At 38.0% G+C, this 24,903-nt stretch overlaps 1 long non-coding RNA gene across 1 annotated transcript in view; it reads right to left on the bottom strand.

Annotated features, from left to right (window-relative positions):
• Positions 1–24,903, bottom strand: part of LOC138167240 (uncharacterized) — a 366,181-nt gene that overhangs the window by 340,851 nt on the left and 427 nt on the right. The gene's annotated exons all lie outside the window — the stretch shown is intronic.

Raw genomic sequence — 24,903 nt, forward strand, 5'->3', positions numbered from 1 at the left:
AGAGAGACAGAGAGAGAGAGACAGAGAGACAGAGACAGAGAGAGAGACAGAGAGAGAGAGAGAGAGAGAGAGAGAGAGAGAGAGAGAGAGAGAGAGAGAGAGAGAGAGAGAGACAGAGACAGAGACAGAGAGACAGAGACAGAGAGACAGAGACAGAGACAGAGACAGAGACAGAGAGAAGGAGAGACAGAGAGAAGGAGAGACAGAGAGAGACAGAGAGAGAGAGAGACAGACAGACAGACAGACAGACAGAGAGAGGAGAGAGAGAGAGAGAGAGGTGAAAAAGATACTTGAAAGCTTTTGAATTTGCTAGATGAAAACTACAAACGATGAGCTAAATTTAAATGTTAATCAAAGTGGGATACCAACAATCAACCCAACACGCCTATAGGAACAGTGTGGCTTCTTTCTGCTAGAGGATAAACACTAGTATTTTGATTGTCATGGGCACCTCTGGCCCACTTTCAAATAATATGTCCATTAGCAACTATGGCATGATCCAGTTGTAATGATGCCAGTTCAGATGTGGTCTTGTCATAGGTGGAGGACAGACTAGCTATTTAGTATCATTTCCAGGCTTATAGTTCCATTGATTTGTGTGTGTGTGTATGTGTGTGTGTGTGTGCCTCCTACAAGTCCAAAATCAACAAGGAAAAGGAAGTTGAGCCACCAAAATTCCATTTGAGATTCAGCAATAGGAGAAATGCATTAAATTTCCCATTTTCCATTTTATTCTTCATGCCATGAAAAAGATGTCAGCTGATATCACTTGATGAAAGGGAGAAGGGAAAGAATGAAAAGAAAATGTAGCAGAGAACTTATAGTACACTCAGAGAAAAAAAACTACTTCTTCTCACCCTGGACTTAAGTCACTACTCTTTTTATAGACAATGTTTTCCATAGTTAATATTTCATCAACAAATATTGACTAAGCATTGACTATATACATCCACTGTAATAAGTAAGCATACACGATCAAGAGGAAAGGGAAAATTAAAAAACCTGGTAACCTTAGGATTTTTCTCTTTTTGAAAATAATTACATGAAGAAATATTCTGGGGTAGCTAGGTGGCACAGTGGATAGAGCACCAGTCCTGCAGTCAGGAGGACCTGAGTTCAAATCTGTCCTGAGACATTTGATATTTACTATCTGTGTGACCCTGGGCAAGTCACTTCTCTCCAAATGCCTTGCAAAAAAAAGGAAGGAAGAAAAATGCTATCTGTATTCAGATAAAAAACTGATAAATAAACATATGTATAGAATAATTTTACATATATATACCTACTTGTGTCTAATAGTAACAATCCCTAGGGCTGGGGCAGGGGAGAGAGAAAAAAAAATTTGTATAATAATTGGTATATTTAAAAGGAATAGCAATTGTACATAGTAGATATGCAGTTTCATATGCAATCATCTTTTTATTATTTTATAGTATTTATTATATTGTATAGTATTATTTTTTATTATAGTATGTTATAGAAATGTTTGTTTTATTTCATAAATCTTTTAAAAATTTAAAAAGAAATGAGTGGTGTAATATACAAGGAAGATACTAAACTAGGAGTTCTATCTAGTCTTGACTCTGCCACTAACAACCTATCTATAGACTTATCTATAGACCTTAGCTTCTTTTCAAAAAAATATTTATTTTATTTTTAATTTGGGTATTTATAACAGTCCAAATGACTTAGTTACCCAAAGTTGTTTTTACAATGTTGCTGTTACTGCGTACAATGTTTTCTTGGCTTTGTTCACTTCACTTTTCATTATCTCATGAAAATCTTTTCATGTTTTTCTAAAATCAATCAGCTCATCATTTCTAACAATATAGTAATATTCCTTCGCAATCTATACCACAACTTGCTCAGACATTCCCCAATTGACAGGAACCATGTAATTTCTAGTTCTTTGTCACCACAAAGAGAACTAACATAAATATTTTAGAACATATAAGTTCTTTTCCTTTTCCCCTAATCATCTTTGGAAATAGACCTAGGTAGTGGTGTTGCTAGGTCAAAGGGTAAAGGCAATTTAATAACTCTTTAACAATTCTAGATTATTTTTCAAAATGGTTGGATCAGTTCATAGTTGCACCAGCAGTGAATTAGTATCCCAATTTTTCCACTTCCCCTCCAACATCTGTCTCTTTCCCATTCAATCATTTTAGCCAATCTGATAGGCATAAAATGATATCTCAAGGTTGTTTTCATTTACACTTCTCTAATCAATAATGATTCAGAGCATTTTATGACTATAAATTGTTTTTACTTATTTATCTAAAAACTGCCTGTTCTTATACTTTTATACATTTATCAATTGGGGAATAACTTGTATTCTTATAGATTTGACAAAGTTCTTTATATATTTGAGATATGAGACCTTTATCTGAGAAAATGTTTATAAAAATTTTTTCCCCATTTTCCTGGTATAGCACCAACACAATATTCACAGCAGCAATGGTGACTGTAAATATACCGGCATAGTATCCAATAGCAAAATATAACAGACTCTCCATATATAAGACAGAAGAAAGACACTTATTCAAACACCAGAAAACCAAATCCCCAAACCAGAAAGCTGAATCCCAAAACCAGAAAGTCGAATCTATAATAGTAACAAAGAAGCTAAGACACTATAACAGCACAGAGAGCCACACCATCCTTTAGCCTTCCCACAAACCAATACTCACAAGCCTAGCTGTCTGCCTGGGTGTATCCTCTCCTCCCTCCATCTCTAACTGCTCTGACTCCCAGCTTACTGTGACTCTGCTCCATCCTTCAGCAAACTCCTCCCACCACATGACCTATTAGGTGGCAAGGAAGATCTTCAAATCAGGGAAGGTGTTCAAATTCCCTTAGGCTTATTAAGGGGCAAGGAAGATCTTCAAATTCCCATTCCCATTACACTTGGCTACATTTGTTTTATTTGTACAAAAACTTTTTAATTTAATCAATACTGAGAAATCTACATGGTGTCTCCACTGAAAGAATGTTAAATTCCTGTATTTCTGTCCTTCTATCGCCAGTTCCTAGTACAGTGCCTGGTTCATAGTAGATACTTAACAAAGATTCATCTTCTTGAGTTCAAAGACAACCTCAGATACTTACTAGCTGTGTGACTCTGGGCAAGACACTTAATCCAGTTTGCCTCAGTTTCATCTGTAAAATTAGCTGGAAAAAGAAATGACAAACCACTCCAATATCTTTGCCAAGAAAAACTCAAATGGGGTCATGAAGAGTCAGACATGACTGAAAACATTGCACTTCCATTCCTCCATTACTTGGGAAATTAATTTCTCTGCTTTGTATGTACTTTGTATTGGCTTTTTCTAGGTACATGTACTTTCTGGATCCTAATAGACACTTAATAAATTCATATTAAATGAATGAACCAAGTATCATGAGAGAAGGGGGACAGATACCCAAAAAAAAAGAGACTCAATGCCAAATGTTGGAAAGAGAAAAACCAGCTACATAGATTGGAATTCAATTCAATAAATTTTCTTAGAAACAAGTAAATAGCATATCTTCCTTTTCTTATTCCCTAAGCTAGAAGGGTGTGGCCTAGATCTGGGGGTCACCAAGACCCTATCAGATGATCCACAAGATCAAAACTATTTTCAAAATAATACTAAGATATTTTCATTTCTAATACAGTAATGTTGATAGATCTAACCCACATGTCCAAAAAGTTTTGGGGGGAATCCTCAATCATTTTCAAGAGAGTAAAGGGGTCCTGATGCCAAAAAGTTTGAGAACTGCTGCCCTAAGCCTACACTCCTCAGGGTACATGAGTCCTCAAATGGTTTGGGTGATAGGAAAATGCTGCATTTTTTCCTATGGTTTTGTTAATATTTTGACTGAAAATTGAAGAAACTAACATAGTAAAAAAAACTGCTAATTTGAATTGACTAGTATGTTATTGTTTTTTGTTTTGAGAATGAGATGGCATTATCTAAGATTTGGATATTGTTTTGTTCTTTTGAGCACACACAATAATTCAATTTGACTCCTAACATAATATTACCAAATAGTCACACCCAGCCCTGGCAAAAGCAGAGCAGATAGTGAAGGCACTAAGAGAAGAGATCTGAGCAGGTCTAAGAAAAGCAGACCCAACCAAAAACACTTCCACTACTGAACCATCACAATTCTACCACTAGAGATATATTTCTTTGGGTTAATAGATATCCTCTTTTCAAATGGCCCCTGGAGAGGTAACACATTAAGCCAGGCTATTAGTGCAAATCCATTTAATGGAATTGCTTTCCTAACAGTTAGCTGGGACAGGAAACTGAGGAATGGAGTGTACTGCTAGAAGGGCAAAGGAATTAGCTATTTGGGATCATGATGCAATCCAGGGGAAGACAAAGCTTAAGTGTGACATGCTCAGCAGGATGTAGTTTTAAAGCATATCAGAGAGGTGAAACAGAAAGAGAGAAGACAGTGCAGATGGAAGAGGTTGGAGGGAAGCAAAGAAAAGGGCTGACCCTTCAAGTAGAGGTCCTGCCAGGTCTGCATTAATGATTAAATATGGCTCATTTGTCACCAGCAGAATACAGCAATGAAAGAGCTAAAGTGGAACAATAGATCATAAAAGTTTATTCCCTTAAGCAGGTTAAATATGGTCCATTTTTTCCTTCAATTTGAATAACTATCTCATTCTTCAAAGCTAGTCTAAAGGCAAACTTTAGCTCATCATACTGTCACCAACTCCAAATTAGTGGTGTCCCAACATGACTGATGTGGAAATATGTTTTACATCATTGCATATGTATAACCTCTATCAGACTGCTTGCCGTCTTGGGGAGGGGGAAAGAAGGGAAGGAGGAAGAAAAATTTGGAACATAAAATCTTATAAAAATGGATGTTGAAAATTGTCATTACATATAATTGGGAAAAAGAAAATATTATTAAATTTAAAAAAACAACAACAAATTAGCGGTGTCCGATAGATGATTAATAACATAATCAGCTTTTAATTAGTCATTTTATAGAATATCTTTTTATTTTTAATTTATGGAATAAAACAAGCATTTCTATAGCTTAGAATGATAAAAAAAAAAAAGATGGTTGTACATGAACCTGAAAATTATGTACAACTTGCTATTCCTTTTAAATGTATAATAAAGTTATCATGTAAATTTCTTTTTTCTTCCCTCTCCCCACCCTGCCTAGCTAATAGCTAATATTAAAACATAAAATTACCTCTTTACCATGACTAGTCAATAAGCATTTATTAAGCACCTACTATATGCTGAGCGTTGTGCTAAGCACCAGGGATACAATGAAAAACAATAGGCAGGAGCTCACAGTCTAATGGGGGAGACAAGATGCAAACAACCACATACAAACAAGATAAATTCAGGATAGACTGAAGAAACCCAATAGAAGGAAGGCACCAGCATTAAGGGGGATCAAGAAAGGCTCCTTTATAGAAGATGAGACTTTAGCTACTACTTGAAGGAAACCAGGAAAAGCTGGATACAGAAAGGAGGGAGAGTCTTCCAAGCATGGGGAACAGTTAGCTCAAATTCCCAGTCTAGAGGGGGGTGTCCTGTTAGAGGACTAACAAGAAGGCCAGTGCTGCTGAATCCCAGCGTACTTCAGGGGAGGAAGGGGGAAAGGCGAAATAAAACATACTGGAAAGGCCGGAGTGAGCCAGGTTGTAAAGGGCTTTGAAGGACAGAGGATTTTACATCTGATCCTGAAGGTAAAAGGAAACTCCGGGAAGGTGATACGGTCAGACCTGTGTGTCTAGACCACTGCAGTAGTCCAGATATGAGATGAGAAGGACATGCACGAGGGTGGTAGCAGTGCCCAAGGAGAGGAGAGTGAATATCTGAGAGATGTTACAAACGGAAAATCAATAAGCCTTGTCAACAGATCGGATACAGGTGGTAAGAGAGAATGAGGTTGGGAGCCTGAAGGACTGGGGGATAATGGTGTCCTCAACAGTAACAGGAAAGTTCAAAAGGGAGAGAGGTATGGGGAGAAAGATGAGTTGAGTTTAAGATATCTACAATTCACCCAGTCTAATACATCTAATGGGCAGTAGGAGATATGAATCTGGAGTTAGAAGAGAAGTTAGTGCTGAATATGTAGACCAGAGAACCACCAAGAAAAATTAATTTTTCAGACTACAATTCCACTGCAAGAGGAGAAAGATTATAATGTAGTCAAAAGTTAAACATCCTCTGTTATTTTTCTAATTGCTTATGCCTGGGACAATATCCTAAACATAGTAGGTGCTTTATTGAATGTTTGTCTTGTTGAATAATGCTATGAATCTGGCACAGGGTTCTTGCCATTAGCTCAAAAGATGAAGAGTTGACTGTAAATTATAACTGTAGTCAAATGTAGTTAACATTCATTCATTCCTAGCCAGCCTATTTAAGAACTGGTGGAGGAAAATGAAACTTGTATTACAAAGAGATGTAATGATTCATAGTAAAAGTTATCACTTCTCAAAATTAGACACTTCCCCATAAATTACTGTAATGGCCCACCTACTGGTGATGTTTCAGGAGCTCACATTTCCCTCACTTCAACAAGCAGTTTAACAAGTGCTGACATGTAAGGCTTTATAAAAACTGTTCTGGGAGAATGCTAGATAAATGGCTTCTTTGACATCGTGGTAACTAATCATTAGCTATGTAACTTCCAAGGGGAAAACACGAAGTCTAGAACTAATTGAACTAATATTATACACAAAAGGGTCAGTGGCCTAGGAACATCACGCCAGAAAGATAATGAGCTGTGTCAAGTTGTCTCTGGACACAGCCTCAGGGAGTGGAATAAGTGGGATGTTTTCTTAAAGCTAGTACAAATTTGCATTTATTATTTAAAACCTAATTTCATGAAAAAGCATGACAATTTAATATCTTTATAATGAAAAAAAACTCACTCTTCCTTTGGTACAAAGGAAATACAAGCCCTTTTAAAATGATCCTGCTCACTGCCTTTCTATTGGTCATGAAAACTCAATTGTGCAGGGCTGACTCAACAATCCATTAACTGTGTAAGTTGAGTGACCCTGAACTTGATTTTTCCCTTTTTTCCTTTGTACTCAGGCAACTAACAGCTGAGTATTCAGGTTCTCTGGTTGCAAATTCCAGTCTCTCTCCACTCTATGACATGGCCCACTTCCCCTCAAAGTTCTTTCCAGATCTACAATTATCAAGTTTCCTCATTCTAGTCTTCAAAAATCCCTTACTTAATCCACCCATTCCCAAATAACTATCATCCCATATCTCTTCTCCTTTTTGCGACTAAACTCCTCAAAAAGGCATAGTCTATAATTACAGTCTCCCTTTCCTCTCATTCACTTTGTAACTCTACAATCTAGCTTCTGACCTCATCATTCAGTGGAAATTGTTCTCTTCAAAGTTACCAATTATCTCTTAATTGCCAGATCCAAAGGCCTTTTTTCAGTCTACACCTCCAGTCTTCAACACTGCTGATCGCCTTCTTCTCCTTCCAGATTTCCATGACATTGCTTTTTCCTCCTCCTACCTGCCTAATGGCTTCTTCCCAATCTCTTTTGCTGGATCTTCATTCAAGTCATCCCCTTCATCCCAGCATCCCCTTGATCTCTGTGCTGGGCCTTTTCTCTTCTATATTATCTCATTTGGTAGTCTCGTCAGCTCCAACAATTTCAATTATCAATTCTATGCTAATATTTCTCAGATCTACTTATTCAGTCCTAATATTTCTCCTAATCTCCAGACTCACATCTCCAAGTATGTATTAGACATGTCAAATTGAATGTCCTTTAGATATCTTGTCTATGTCCAAAATTGAACTTATTATATTTCTCAAAAAAACTTCCCCACTTCTGAATTTCCCTATTACTATTGAGTATCATCTTATCATCTTCCCAGTCACCCTAGATCTCAAGATAGCTGTCATCTTCAGACTCTTGGTCTCTCTCACTACCCATATTCAATTGTTGCCAAGGCCTATTTATTTTACCTTCATAACACCTGTAAAAACATCTCTCCTCTGACACTGATAACATTCTGGTATAGGCCCTAATCACCTCATCCCTGGAAAATTTCAATAACCTGCTGGCAGCCTGCTGGCTGGTCTGCCTGCCTCAAGTCTCCTCCCTTTCCAGTCTATCCTCCATTCACCTGTTAAATTAATCTTCCTAAAGAACAGGTCTGATCATATCACACACAGCCCATCTAATAAATTCCAGGGGCTCCCTATCCAGTGGCTACAGGATCAAATATAAAATCCTTTGTTTGGCACTCAAAGTCCCTTACTAGATGAATGTTCTACCTTTCCAGGTTGTTTTACACCGTACTCACCGCTGTCCATGTATTTGTCAGGGCAATGACACTCACCTTCTTATTATTTCTCAAACAAGATACTCCCCCTCCAGACTCTGGGCATTTTCACTGACTATTGCCCATACCTTGAATAGTTTCCCTCTTCATCTCTGCCTCCTGGCTTCCCTGGCTTCCTTCAAGTACCAGCTAAAATGTCATCTTGACTTTCCTGATCCCTCTTAATTCTCTCTCCTGGTTATTTTCGATTTATCCTGTATATATCTTGTTTGTACATAACTGTTTTCATGTTGTCTCCCCCATCTCCCCTCTTAACTCTCTCTCTCCTGGTTATTTTCAATTTATCCTCTATATTTCTTGTTTGTACATAACTGTTTTCATGTTGTCTCCCCCATCTCCCCTCTTAACTCTCTCTCTCTCCTGGTTATTTTCAATTTATCCTGTATATTTCTTGTTTGTACATAACTGTTTTCATGTTGTCTCCCCCATTACATCGTGAACACCCTGAGAGAAGGGACTGTATTTAGTTTTTCTTTGTATCTACATTTAGCATAATGCCTGGAACATAGTAGGCTTCATACTGACTAATTCACTGCCTGATTCTGGTATGCAATATTTCTCTAGCTCTCCACCATGCTTGGAATAAAAAAAAATCTAAGAAGATAATTGTCTCCTCATATACATAGAGCTAGAAGTTAGCAGAAATGTGATAAGCCTGCAATCACTTAATAACCCATTATTGGTTTCTTTCATCAGAAGCAAAGGAAGTGGAGTACAGTATCTCTGAGACCCCTGCTATGGTTGAATCTGCCAGTAATTGCAAGGCACATCCACAGGGGTAATTCAACCAATCAATCAGCAATTCAATGACACAAATACTTTTCCATTTCTGGTTAAAGTGTTCTGTTGACCACAAATGCTAGCTCTAATGCCCATGGACATAAAATATCTTCTAATGTGCTTCTTCAGAAACCAGTTGTTTATTGGTTCAATAGCAGTTTACCCCATGAGTGTCTCCATGGCACTCTGCCACAGCACTGATGCAAAATTAATTAGGGTTGTGTAATACTATAAACTCCAGGCAGCACTATAACATCCCTGAAAATGCCCTATCTTTTGCCGAATCTCCACTGCTAAGACTGCCATTTCAATTATCTCATTCAAAGGGCTCAGAGGGAATGAGTAAGGGGAAGGGAGCAAATCCTAACTTTTTCACTAACTTTGTGACATTGGGCAAGTCATTCAACCTCTCTAGGCATCAGATTTTATTCCATAATCTTCTCATTTTTAAATCCCTTTCCTGGCTCTCCAGTGCTGTAAATAACCGTAAATAACTCTACTGCTACCTATCCATATGTCCCCATTTTCCTTTTCCCACCTTGGTGGTTCCTCCATATTGCCAACTTCCCACAACATATACTCAGGACTCCAATGCCTAGCTCTCTTCATTCTCTTCCCCAGATCTCTTAAGCCTCCTTTCTTTTCAGGGAGGTTTCCAAAACTGCTGGACGAAACTCGGATAGACTCAATGCTGACAATTTTTTTAACTTTCAAAAATTCTCCATGTACACTTGATCATTGTCTTTACATATGTGACATTTTTTCACATATTCAGATACCTAATAGCAATCATTTAAGTTGATTCTATGTGGTTTACCTTTTGGGCCATTACTGAGTTCTCTCTCTCTCCCCATTTTTTTTTTTTGGCTCTCCCAGCTTGCTATGAACATAATGGAGAGAAATTAGCTTGGCCCTGCTGGGGGGAGGAGAGAAGGGGAGTAAGTCAACCAAGGTTGAAGGCCTTCTTTCCTGAAATGTGACTTCAGGATGCTTTTTAGTGAGAAGAGGGAGGGGAATTAATGCATGGAAGTCAGGATGCTATTCCAGCATTCTGAATGCTCAGAAAGTGTTAAAAAATTAATAATGGCTCACATTTATATAATGCTTTGCACTTTTACAAAGCCCATTAAATACATTATCTCATTTGATTCTCAAATAGCCCTGTGAGGTAACAGCTCACATTAATATAATGTTTTTACAAAATACTTTGCATACAGTGACTCACAACAACTCTGTGAACTAGGTAGCATATTATTATTTCCATATTACTAGTGAGAAAAATCAAGGTTCAGGAAAATTAAGTGACTTATCAAAAGTCACACAACCAGTGGCAGAGCCAGAAATCCAAATAAAATCTTGTGACTCTAAGTCATAGGATCCATTGGACCTGGGAGGGACTTTAGAAGTCATCAAAGTCATTTTATAGATGAGAACGCCGGCATAAAAAGGTTAAGCTAGATAGTTCAGTGTCTAGAGCTCTGAGCCTGGAGTCAAGAAGTCCTGAGTTCAAGTCCAGTTTCAGATACTTACTAGTTATGTGATCCTAGGCAAGTCACTTCACCTATGTTTGCTTCACTGTAAAATGGGGATAATAATGCACCCCAGGATGGTTATGAGGATCAAATGGGATAATAGTCGTATTATAACATAATAAGTGGTACATAGTGACTGGTACATAGTAAGTGATATAGAAATGTTAGCTATTATCATTGTTATTGTTTTAAGTGACTTGACCAGAGTCATATTGCTAATAAATATCTGCAGCAAAAGTTGAATTTAGGTATTCCTGACTCCAAAACAGTGTCTTATCCCCTATAGCACACTGTTTCCAGATGCTAGGAGTAGAGCTGGGCTCCATCTACTCTTAATTGCTTTTTTTGGTTTGGGTTTTTTTTTCCTGAGGCAATCAGGGGTAAGTGACTTGCCCAGGGCTGCACAGTTAGCAACTGTCAAGTGTCTGAGGTCAAATTTGAACACTATCCTCCTAACTCCAGGGCTGGTGCTCTACTACAACACCTAGCTGCCCCTCCATCAACTCTTTCTTTTTTTTTTTAAAAGCAATTGGGGTTAAGTAACTTGCTCAAGGTTACACAGCCAGTTATTTTGTGTGGGTGCCAAGTATCTGAGGCCGGAACCGATCCCTGGTCTCCCGATGGGGCCTGGTGCTCTCACTGCGCCACCTGGCCACCCCCCTCCATCAACTCTTACATTTGATTTCCTATAGAAATTCACTATGATCCTTCATTATTCTTGCAACAAGCATTTTTAAGTGCTTTCTATGTGCCAAGCACTGGGAATACGAATACGAGAAAAAAAAAGATAAACCCTGCCTTCAAGAAATGTATTCTAATGGAGGGGGAGAGGGGAGGAGGGGGAGGTCAAAGGCATCCATCTGAGATCAGGGTGTTCTCAGTTGTTAACAATGCCAGATTTGTGAATGGATGACAGTCAAATCTATTTCCCTGCACCAATGGAAGATTGCTACTGTAGGTCTAGTCCTGGCTTCTGTTTTATTTTCTGTATAACCACATTCAAAAAGGAAACAAAGGGACCAGTTAAATAATATCCAAATTCAGGTTTAAATACTCAGGAGATCTCTTTCAACTTAACAGAGAACACCAGAGAAGCTTAATTTTTTAAATAAAATTTTAAAAAATCAGCATGATGTTATCACATGCTGATGACAGAATTCTTGAAGTCTTAAGGAGATATGAAAATGACCACAAACCACTTTGCAGAGAAATTTTGACAGCAGAAGCTAATGATAAACTTCCTCCATATCTGGTTCAACCCATGAAACCTCCAGTCTCCTTCTGGACCTCCACCCAACAGCCTCTACCTCTCTACTGTCCTCTGCTTGGTCCCTAACCCTTCATTTGAAGAAGCACCTACACCAGCAACATTTACTCACAACTCTGTTCAGCCCATGGCTTCCCCAATCCCTTCTAAGCCTTGCTCTTGTGTGGGCATTTGGCATCTCATCCTTTTCTTTTTGCCTTTTTTTTAGAGTGGGGGAAGGCAGGGCAATTGGGGTTAAGTGACTTGCCCAAGGTCACATTGGCTAGTAAGTCTGAGGCCAGATTTGAGCTCAGGTCCTCCAGACTCCAGGGCCAGTGCTCTATTCACTGTGCCACCTAGCCACCCCTCCTCATCCTTTTTGACTCCCTTTTTTATGTGTCCTCTTCCTCCATTAGAAGGCAATCTCCCTAAGGGCAAGAACTGTCTAACCTTTTCCCATATTTGCATTCCCACTGCTCATCACAGAGCCTGGCACAAAGTAAGTACCTAATAAAAGTTTTATCCATTTCTCCATCTGATAAAGTTGAAAATGATGCCAATGATAAAAATAATAACTCACTCCCCACTAAATTCTTACCCTGTTGCCTCATTACCCAACAGAGGGGACCCTATGTTCTCAGAGGCCATTCCTGCAAAGTACAAGTTTTGACAAGAACTATTAAGCTGGAATCTTATCGTGCATGGATCCAGGCATAGACTGTGTGTTGGTTTTTTAAGAGCCAGACTAGCTACATTCATCAAGGCTCCTAAGCAGAAGTTAGGCTGCCAGATGATGAAATTTTTGACCATAGGCAAAGATGTCTACTGAAGTGTAAAAGAGGAGGCCTGTTGGGGGAGGAAGTACTCATACCAATGAAATCACCTCTCTTTCGATATTGAACAAGAAGTAATAACTCAAAATTGTGTTGCCCTTTATGGTTGACAAATCACTTAATCTATATTACTGATAGGAACCTCATATAAACCAGGAGAGGTAGGTAGCATAAATAATATTATCTTTATTTTATAAATTAAGAATTTGAAGGTCATTATGGCAAAGCAAACTGCTTTATGCCAACCTAGCAGTAAGTAGCAGAGCTAGACCTCGAAGCCAGATCCTCCAACTACTTGTCCCCTGGGCTTTTCACTAAACCATAATCATTCACAAATGAGAGAGTACATGAAGCAATAAACATCAAGAAAGTCAAGCACTCTCACCTCTGCTAAATTTAAAGTTGTCTCTCCCTCCTCACCCCCTCTCCCAACCCCCGGCTGCCCCAGAAAGCATCTGAGACTCTTGGGCAAAAGGACAACCCTCCCGCTCCACAGGTAGTTGCTTCCCTTTCTTTTTTTCCTCCCTCCTCTCCCCAGTTGGAATGCCCAGAATCCAGACAGGCTTCTTGACTGCTTGGTTGGGATGGGCATCATCCACTCTATTCTTTCTGGTGAGATGAGGAGTACCACCTGCTCTTCCACTGTCTCCAAAGGTGCTCCAAGCTCTACTCTCTGTCCTGACTCTACACCCAACGGACACCTGGCATAACCGTCTGACCTACTGATGTAATCTAGGGACCCTGGGCCTTGCCAGGTGCACCTCCGTTGCAGCCCTCAGGACTTAGGGGCTTTTCTATCTGCCCTTCAGCTGACCTTTCTTTCATGTGTTGTCTCCCCCGAATAGTGTGAGCTTTCTGAGAGCAAGGGCTGTCCCACTTGTTTTTCATTTTGTCTTCCTATCATTTAGCACAGTGCTTTGTTTGTGGTATGAGCTTAAGAAAAGCTTTTTCTTTCATTGATTCATTGAATCAGGAGGGGAAAAAAATAGAGGAATATCTTTTTATGGGTAGACAATATTTGAGGTCAAAGTGGATTCAAATTCTCTTCAAAACATCAAACTTCCAATATGATTATACAATCTACTACAATCCACTAAATCCCCTAAATCTTCACAGCAGCTGCATTCTATTCACTTTCAGTCCTGTTTTCTACAGTGGATTTTTTTTTTACTAAAATAGGGCTATTCAAGTATTCTAATTCCTTTTCTGCTAATCTGGGCAATTTATGTTTTTCTAAATATCCATCCATTTCCTTTATATTGTCAGATTTATTGGCTTGTAATTGGGCAAAATAACTCCTAATAATTGTTTTAATTTCCTCTTCCTTGAGATGGATTTACCCTTTTCATTTTTGATACTGGTCATTTGATTTTCTTCTTTTTTTTTTTTAAATAAATTAGCCAATGGTTTATCTATACTACTGGGTTTTTTTCCCAACTAGCCTGCTCTATCTTGCCCACACCCTGGGGGCCTCCATCCCTTTTCACTCTCTTCCCACCTTTCCCCTCCCCCCCCTCGATTTTCACCTTTATTTTTGTGTTACCCCTAAAGCTCTTCAAAGTCAGGGACTGCCTTCTAACTTGTATTTGTGTCTCTAGCACATAGTATGTGACACATACTAGACACTTAATAAATGTTTATTGACTGACTGATCCTCAACCTTAATTCTTTGGAAACTGAGACATCCTATGACTTGGAACCATATAACATTGTCAAAACAACATTAGCATTAAAAAAAGATAGACCTTATTTCAGTAAGAGCCTTCCGGTCAGTAAAAGAGCCTTTCAATTTCCCAAAAACAATCCAACCCAATCTCCTCCTTCTATCCAAATCTGAGTGAACTCACTGATTATGTGATTGTCTATCCAGCATATATCACTAATAGATAAGATCTATGGGCTGCCTATATAACTGCATATCACAGCCCAGACAAAAGTTTTTCTTTATCCATTTTTTGTCCTCCTTCCCATACTTAGATGAAACACTCTTGAGTGATTGTAGATCTCACTTAAGAGGCTCTGTCATGATTTATTCTTAATAAATAATTCTGTGATCATTGCTTTATTTTCTAAGATGTTACTCTTCTGGATCAGGCTCACTCTCTGAGAACTGCTAAGGACTCACTTAGCATCCCTTCACTCACTGTGGGATCCAAATTCCTGTTTGTTATTTTTGTTCTGTCCTCAACCTGGAAACTATTTTCCTTGGTAGAGAAAGCAAAAGCTCTCCATTACCCCTTATCATTTTCTCATTCAGCTCAAAACATGGGTCCTCTTCAGCGGTGTGCCACATCTAGTTCAGAATGGTCTTGCTAGAGTTGATTGTTAAGTTTTCAGTGTGAGCATTTACACCTTGGAAACCAGCAAATGCCACAATCAAGACTTGATTTATTGTTTTGTTAATTATCTAGACTTAAGAAAATGATGGAGAAAATGTTAACAATGCAGTTATACCTGAAAGTGTGTCATGCATATATTTATATATATTTTGAGACCTGATTATTAAACATTTACTAGCACACTCTGGTCCTATTCCTTCTTTGGTTATCCTTTTGTGCCCAGCTTAATAGCTAATAAATCACTTTTTGTGGTATTTTGTTTTCCTGCTCAGTTTAATCCTCCTGGTGCTGTCCTGACAGGATCTTGACACTTCGTCATATTTATCCTCAGTAACTTGCCCTCCTTTCTACTGCTTTGACATGTCTTTTAAAATTCTGAATTCATCAGTGAAGTCCCTGTACAGACACATAGGTACTTTAGATGGCTGCCCTCCTTAACTCTCTCTTATTGGAATCAATTGCTATTGTGTTGTTTGACTTACATTCCTGAGAGCCTTCACTCAAGTTACATAAGTCGACTTCCTTTAGATTTTCAAGAATCTACCTATCCAATTTCTTAATTTTTTAAAATATACTCTCCTTGAGTCTATTGTATAAGCCTAACTATGCCAACCTCTCTCTCCTTACCTATCATGAACTCTAAGATGTCATGGTTCTGGGGTAGCTAGGTGTTTAAGTGAATAGAGCACCAGCCCTGTAATCAGGAGCACCTGAATTCAAATCTGGCCTCAGTCACTTAACACTTACCAACTGTGTGACCTTGGGTAAGTCACTTAAACCCAATTGCCTTGCCTTCATCCCTCCAAAAAAGAAAAGATGTTATGTTTCCTACTTCTGAAGGCTTCCATAATTTTTATCAGTTCCTCCTTATTGTGCAAAATTATCAGTAAGACAAGTAAAAGACTTTGTCATCCACTTTTGCTTTTAATGGAGAAAGAGGTCCAGCAGATTCCTAGATAATTGGAGTACCTCATCTTTAATTGGTGTAACAGCAATATTACTTGCAGCTGCTGTGGGGGTATAAGACCAATCACACTGGAACAAAGGAGGGCTGCTTGCACAGTTTCTTTGATCTTCTTTTCTAAAGGAAAGAAACTCAAAAGGGGTCAACAATCTTACTTTAATCAAACATATGTGTGTGTTTGTTTGTGTATGTATATATATATATATATATATATAAATTTGCTTAGTTCAGAGGGAAAAGTCAGCACCCTAAATGACAAAGAAAATACAAATAGAAATTACAAGCAGAAATAATAGCATAAAGACCCACAGTCAGGGCTTCTGACCATTTGACCAAATAATACATATATCACAGTTCAACAGACAGATCCAACTGTCTGACCATTACATACATACATACATAGTTACCAGAGAGAGATGCACCAACATCTGGGTTTTCAAAGCCAGGGAGCTCCTTAGTGGTTACCAGAGTCTCATCTGACCAAATCACATGAACACTCTTCCAACAAGTGAGTCCCAAAGCAAAATGCTAACCTCAGAGTATATAGACACTTCTTCACATCACAACCTGGTGACCCACTGCCTAATTACAAAATTACAAAAGGTGTGGGCCTTCCTGAAAAACAAGCCTCCTCTAATAAAGGTTCTCTTGTTGGGCTCCAAGTGAGGCCTATTAATGGGTGGGGAAGATCTTCAACTACCATTAACATTACAATTGGTAACTCCACCTTGATAGTCTGAATATACGCAAGCCACAATAGCGTTTCAATTTATTCCTTCTTTAGTCCTTACTGAAATCTTCTAAAATACCTTGCTATGAGCCAGCTAGGGGGCAAAGTCAATAGAGCACAGGCCCTGGAGTCAGGAGGACCTGACTTCAAATCTGGCCTCAGACACTTAACACACACAAAAAAAAGACTAGCTGTGTGACCTTGGGCAAGTCACTTAACCCCAATTGCCCTCCAAAAAGCAAAAAATAAAATAAAATAAAATAACTGGCTATACCATGCTTTCCCCTTCAGATTTGTGGATCTCTACAGCAATGACTGTTTTCTTAATATACAGACCCATCTCCCTTCTTATCTAATCTATTCCTCATAAACAAAGTGTGCCCCATTGTTGACATATACCAATTGTGAGTGCAATTCCACCAAGTCTCAATGAGATACGTAGAAGACATAGTCCCCTGGAATTAGGAGGAGGAAAGGGGTAAGACAGTATAATATAAATATGAATTAAACTCTGCTAAGTGCTCAATTTTTTTTTCATTTTTATGATCTTAATGTTAGAGTCTAAACACTTTTTTGGTTCTGCTCACTTCATTCTGATAAAGAATAAATGAACAGAACCAGGCAAACAATTTATATGACAATAATACTATAAAACAAACAACTTTAAAAGCTATAAAAACTGTGATCATTAAGATGATCATTCATGATTCCAGAGGACTGATGATGACACATGCTATCCATGAAAGAGAAATGCTGGATTTAGAGTGTGGTATATACATTATATGTGTGTATGTATATATGTATACGCATATGTATATATACATATATACTGTCACTAAAGAAGGAAATTATTTTGCTTTACTATGCATACTTATTACAAGAAATTTGTTTTTTCTGTTCTTTTTTCCAGTAGATGTTGAAGGTGGGAAGGAGAGAAAATAAATTTCTGTTACAGATATGAAATGTTGCATACAGTTTCAGATGAGATCACTGAATTATTAGTTTTATCTATTTTACTTTGTTATAAAATATCTCTTTCAAAGTGAGATATTTAAATACTTCTTGTACAAATACTAAACAAATCAATAAAAACTTTTTTTAAAAACCACAATAAGTATTTTAAAAGGATTACATAAGGCTGAGGGTGCAAAAGAGCAAGAAATCACTCCCCAGCTGGGAAAATCAGGGAAGGTTTCATGGAGAAGATAATGTTTGAACTACATTTTGAGGTATGGGTTGATAGAAGTAAAAATAGAAGGGAGGGCATTCTAGGTGTAAAGAACAAAGCAAACAAAAGCAAAGGAATGTAAAATCATGGGAAGTATTCATGATATATAGAATAATTCATTTTGTCTGGAGTACAATCAATCTAGAAATATTTAATAATACTACTATCAATGACTTATGTACTAGGTTAAGTGTTATGGATACAAGAACATACATAGAACAGTCCCTGACCTCAAGGAGATTTAATTCTTTTGTGCATAAAACATGCAAACTGACAAGTAAATGCAGAATTATTACAAAACAAATATGAAGAAGTTGTTTGAGGGAAGGTACTTTCAGCTGGAAGGATCAGGAAAGGTTTTATGAAAAAGGTGGGGCTTGAGCTGAGTCTTCAAGTCAGACACATAGAGGAGGGATCCAAGACAACAAGCAATTATTAAGTATCATCTTTATACCTTGGATTATGCCAAATATTAGGGATAAAAAAAAATTTCCTGCTCTCAAGGAGTTCCTGTTCTAATGGGGGAATAGGTGGGAAATATACAAACAAGCTACATGAAGGATAAATTAAGGATAGTCTCAGAGAGAAGAAACAAAAATCAAAGAGGATTAGGAAAGGCAATACTTTAGCTGAGACTTGAAGGAAGCCAGAGAAGCCAGGAAGCAATGATAAGGAGGGAGATCATTTTAGGCACAGGGGACAACCAATGAAAAAATGTTCACAATCAGATGACAGAGGATTGTGTTTGAGGAATTGCAAGGAGATCAGTGTCAGTTTGGAGTACTTACAGGGGAAGTAAGACATAAGATGCCTAGAAAGTTAAGAAGAAGCCAGGCTATGAAGGACTCTAAAAGTGAAACACAGGATACATCCGAGGCACCGTGGACAGCCATTTCAAAGGCAAGGAGATGAGAGAAAGGGTGCTATATGTCAGGAGTAACAAGAAGATCACAGACGGTAGGAAGGTATGTAATGTTATGGACAGCTAGGTAGTGCAGTGGATAGAGTACCAGGCCTGGAGTCAGGAAGACCTGAATTCAAATCCAGCCTTAGACACTTTGCTAACTGTGTGACCTTGGGCAACTCATTTAACCCTGTTTGCCTCAGTTTCCTCATATGTAAAATGAGCTAGAGAAAGAAATGCCAAACCACTCTAATATCTCTGTCAAGAAAACCCCAAATGGGGTCACAAAGAGTTGGACACAACTGACCAACAATAACACTCATGTCTACTATTTTAGAAAATTGGACTGGGGCTAGGTTATAAGGACTTTAACATAGAAGTTTTTATATTATCTATCCTAAAGGCAACACCAAGCCACTTGAGAAGGTGAGTGACATAGTTAGATCTCTATTGAATGAATTAATTTAAAAACATTTATCAATATCATATTAATCATTAGTTAATATTATGTTAATAATATATTCCATGAGGTAAGCATTATGCTAAGTAATAAGAAAATACAAATAATCCCCAATTGATAAATGGTCAAAGGATATGAACAGACAGTTTTCAGAGAAAGAAATTAAAGATATCTATAAGCACATGAAGAAATGCTCTAAAGCACTATTGATTAGAGAAATGCAAATCAAAACAACTCTGAGGTACCACATCTCACCAGTCAGATTGGCTAAGATGACAAAACAGGAAAATGACAAATTCTGGAGAGGCTGTGGACAAATTGGAACACTAATGCATTGTTGGTGGAGTTGTAAACTGATCCAACCATTCTAGAAAGCAATCTGGAATTATGCCCAAAGGGCTATAAATAATTTCATACCCCTTGACCCAGCAATACCACTTCTAGGGTTGTATCCCAAAGAAGTCATAGAAGTGGGAGAAAGACCCATATGTACAAAAATATTTATAGCAGCTCTTTTTGTGGCAGCAAAGAATTGGAAATTAAGGGGATGCCATCAATTGGGGAATGGCTGAACAAGCTGTGGTATATGCATGTTATGGAATACTATTGTGCAATAAGAAATGAGGAGCAGATGGATAAAGCATATTTGATAAACTGGACTCATCTCAGCAATCCAGAGACATAAGTCAAACCCAAAAGACTCATGATGGAGAGAGATGTTTACATCCAGAGAAAGAACTGCGATTGAACCCAGATTGAAGCAAACTACCTGCCCTTTTTCTTCTTGTTGTTTGGTTTTATTTCCTCTTTCCCATTCTTCATTCCATCTGTTACAATCCTTCTCTATAACCTGACTAATGCCTAATGTGAAAGTATTTGCAGATACTATACTTGATTGTATGCTGCCATGAGGGGGAGGGGGAGAGGAGGGAAGGGAGAGAAAATTTGAAACTCAAGGAGATTTGGTAATGAATCTTGTAAACTAAAAGTAAACAAATTAATAAAAAATTTAAAAAAAAGATTTGCAAAGAAAATACAAATAAGAAAATCAAGACATTCCTTGCTCTCAAATAGTCAAATTCTAATTGGGAGAGATGTCACATATAGGAAGATGCAGCTGCAGTGAAGCTGGTGGTCTTTAGATTTATATGGCAAGGTGTATGGCAAAGTCTGGGAATCATTAGGGTGCAATGTCCCTAAAAGTTATTGCCTAAAGCAAAAATCTATCTTTTCAATAATGATATTCTTCTTGTGGTGCTGGACAGCTTAGTGTTATGAAATACTATCCAATGGTGAGACCACAGACACATAAAAGTATGAAGAATGAGAGCACCACATCCTCTGTTCATTCTAGGGGTGAGGCCTGTCAATTTTATCTTTCATCACATCTCTCACATATGTCTCCTCTCTGATACTGCCACCATCCTGGTGCAGGACCTCATTACCTCCTGTTTAGACTATTGAAATAGCCTACCGTGGGTCTTCCTGTCACAAATTCTCTCATCACTACAGTTTTTCCTGCACTTAGTTGCTAAAGTAGTCTTCCTAAAGAGCAGATCTGATCATATCACTTCCCCTACTCAATTTCCAGGAGCTCCCTATAGACTCTAGGATCAAACATAAAATCCCCTGTTTGGCATTCAAAGTTCATCATAGTTTGCCTTCCCCCATCTTTTTAGTTTTCTTATACCTTATACCCCTCCCTCCAGATACTCTAAAATCCAGTGATCTTTGTTGTTTCTGAAATAAAACATTTCATCTCCCATCTTCAGGTATTTTCATAGTCTGGAATGCTCTCCCCTCTCATCTCTATTACCTGGCTTTCCTGGATTCCTTCAAGTCCCAGCTAAACCTCAACTTCTGCAGGAAGTCCTCTTAAATCTTGTCCCTTCCTTCTGTTGATTATTTCCAATTTATCAGATAGATGGATAAATCTTGTCTGTACATATTTGTTTGCTTGTTGTAACCCCCATTAGACTGTGAGCTCCTTAAAAGCAGACTAATTTTTTTTGTCTTTCTTTGTATTCCCAGTGACTATATATACATATATATGTGTGTGTGTGTGTGTATACATGCATACATATAGTGTACACATATAGCTATATGTATACAGCACACATATAGAAGGTGCTTAGGAAATGTAACTATATGAACATCAGCATATATCTAGATAAGTATAGAAATATGGGTTTTTAATAAATTTGTATTGGCTAGTCAGTTAAGTTGCATCACATCCGGTTAAGTGTTTGACTCGTGGACTTTAAGATGCTGATGGAAAATTCAGGCAAAGAAGATACAGAATAGAAGAGAGAAGTCCCTGTGCTGGGAACGATACAGAAGGGATGCATGTTTCACAAAAGTGTCGTACATGGTCCAAAAGTACTCTTGAGCTTCTGAGTTACAAATTTGAACAGAAGAATTATGCCATGCTGGTGCCAATCACTTGTCTGTAGGGAAGAAATTCTCCTGTTGGAAAATTCTACATAAAATCTTCCATTTAAACTCAACATTCTTGGTTCTTAAGAAAGCTGTATGATTTTTTCTAAGTCTATGTACAGTCATAACTTTGACTAGAGTGCCTCTCATGAAATATTCATTTAAATGAACATCAGAAATAGAGCGTATCTATGTAATGAAATTCCAGACACCACCACCCACATTCTATCCAGCATCCAGTGAAAGCAATAAATTATTTGGAAGTCTGTTTCTCCTACTGTGGTTTAGTTACTATCATTATCTAATCTAAAGATTTTTCTGGGTAAGTCTCTTGCCCTTTTAAAAAATCTCAAATGAATTCATCAACATACAGTATATTTTTGTACTTTAACCATTGTACACTATTACCACAGTCTCAACAGGAAACATGTGAGATGAGTGTGAAACAATTAGAAATCATTTGTTATTAAGATGGCTGGACTGTGATACTCCATTATCTTTGGAGACTGGAAAGATTCTAGAAGCAATAAGTAGAATAAAAGGCTAAGGGAAGGGAATAGGGGTAGAGAGGGGAGTGGATATCCCATAGAACAACAGAATACATGTGCTTAATTTTATTGAAGTGATGAAGTCCTGCAAAGTTGAGTGTAAGGCCAACATTTCCAGGTCAAATCATATCATAAATGTGCTAAAGAAAAAAAAAGATTAAAATTTAAAGGAATTTTGTTATGAATCCTCCTGTAGAGTGAAGGAGCCATTCATTCTCTTATAACAGTCAGCTTGGTTCCCCGTCCACTTCATCCCCATAAGCTTCAATTAGGCTCCAAATGTAGGCTCTTTCTCATACCAGACTCTGGTACCAATCCTCTTTTTTTTGGAGGGTGGAAAGTAGGGCAATTGGGGTTAAGTGACTTGCTCAAGGTCACACGGCTAGCTTTGTGTTAAGTTTCTGAACACTTTGTGTTGTGTCACATTTGAACTCAGGTCCTCCTGACTCCAAGGCAAGTGCTCTATTCACTGCATCACCTACCCGCCTCTCTGGTACTAATTTTGACCTGCTATGATCTGTCATAATCAACCCAGGGCTATGCACAGTGCCTGGCATATAGGAGAAGCTTGATGAATGATTATTGATTGAGTGAGTGATGAGACCACTTTTAACATATTATGTTCATTTCTGAATTCCACATTTTAGGAAGGATATTGCTCAACTTTGGAACGTCTAAAGGAGGATAATCAGGATAATGAATAGCCCCACATTCATACCATATAAGTACTGATTGAAGAAACTTATAATATTTAGCCTCCAGAATGGTAGAGTTCAGGGTGAACAAAAGGGTTGGACGTGAATGATGTCTTCATGAATCTGAGGGGCAATGATGTGGAAGAGGCATTGACTTGTTCTGCTGGGCCCCTAAAAGCAGAACTATCAGGAATGGATAAAAACTGAAAAGAGACAAATTTAGGTTTACTATAAGAGAAAACTCCTCAAAAATCAAAACTCTCAGAAAGTAGAATGACCGACTTCAAGAAGTCATGGATTTCCTCCATTCTGCAGGAAGCCACCTGTTTCTGGAGGGAGAGGGAGGGCTCAATATTTCCATGGCCTGGCTTAGACCACAGCCATTCCTGGAAATGGAAATGAGGCTGGGATGGGTCCTGTTCCATCTGCAAGGACAGGCAAACCATCCCCACTGCCATCTAGAATTCCTTCTCCCCCGCACCCTGATAGAGACAGCCCAGGATGCTTCACCCAAGAGCTTTGGGAATAATGACGTTAAATAATAACATTAAAGAAAAGGTACTGTTTTTTTCCTGTGCTGCTATATCCTAAGGACCATTGGACCGTTCTACCTGACTTGCAGTGAAAACCACCCATCTGTGTTATCTGTCCCCATTGGAATGTGAGTGCGTTGAGAACAGTCTGTCTTCCCTTTTCTATTTGTATCCCCAATGCTCAGTTTTATGCATAGTAAGTACTTAATAAATGCTTTAGTCACTCATTTATTCTATACAGCAAGTTCCTAGATTTTACTTTCTTATCATTCTATCACTCCCATGTATTGTTTAATCCATTCACTTTTAAGATTTATAACTCTTTTTTTGGCTTGTGTTTTTCTCTATTAATGCCTTTTGCATTTATTTTTATCCCTTTTCTCTTTTAAATCAGATCTTTTTCTCTAAGATCTATTTGCTCTGATGCCAACATTGGCTAGGTCATAGCATCTAGGTAGATGAATTTGAACTCTTAATTTCTATTCTCTCTAAGTACTAATATTCTATGATACATTGTGGCTGCCTCTTTGATTTTGGAAAATTCTAATTATCTATATATTCCTTCTTTCCTGTGAGTTGCAAGTGGCTTGTAGCTTCCAGTCATTCGCTCTAGAACCAACCTTGACAACTCTGCAGAACACATTTAATCCCTTGTGTATGGAGATATCAGGGCATGGTGGGAAGAATCCTTAAATTGAACCCAAATGACCTTGGTTTGACTTTGGGCAATTCCATAAATCAATCTGATCCTCACTTTCCTCTTCTGGAAAATTTTATAACTGACCTTCATACTTCACAATGTTGCTTTGAGTATTTTATAAATTATAAATGATTACCCAAGTAAAAAAAATAATAATAAAGAAGTAATGGGTTTCTCTCCTATTAAGTATCTTTGAGTAAAGCTGGATAAATACTTATTAAGTGTATTCTTGTGGGATTCTTTTTTTCTGAAATATGCACTGAAACGTGTGATTCCGAGGTCCCTTCCAACTTAAGCAATTTTGTGATTCTGTGATTCCTCAGGTAATTAATAATAATAATAATATGAAGAACTTCGTTCTGTAGTTCACTGGCTCAGCTTCCTTCTCTGATTTTTTTTTTAATAGAAGCTCCCCAAGAACTGGGTTCCTGTCCTCTTCCTTTCAGGTTTCTGTCATTTCTGGTACAGTTAATTTCTAAGAGAGGAAAAAGTGCCTCAGACAGGGTTGTCGAGGACACAACTTCTGCTGACTTTATGACAAAGATTCAGAACAACCAAACTCCTTAGACATTCTCCACACATGAAGACATCAGGAAGCTGGGTAGCAAAAGTCCAGTCTGA

This window comes from Petaurus breviceps, unplaced genomic scaffold, assembly GCF_028583685.1.
Source record: "Petaurus breviceps papuanus isolate PSGF00001 unplaced genomic scaffold, PetGlider_PUasm1.0 229, whole genome shotgun sequence".
Lineage (NCBI taxonomy): Eukaryota > Metazoa > Chordata > Mammalia > Diprotodontia > Petauridae > Petaurus > Petaurus breviceps.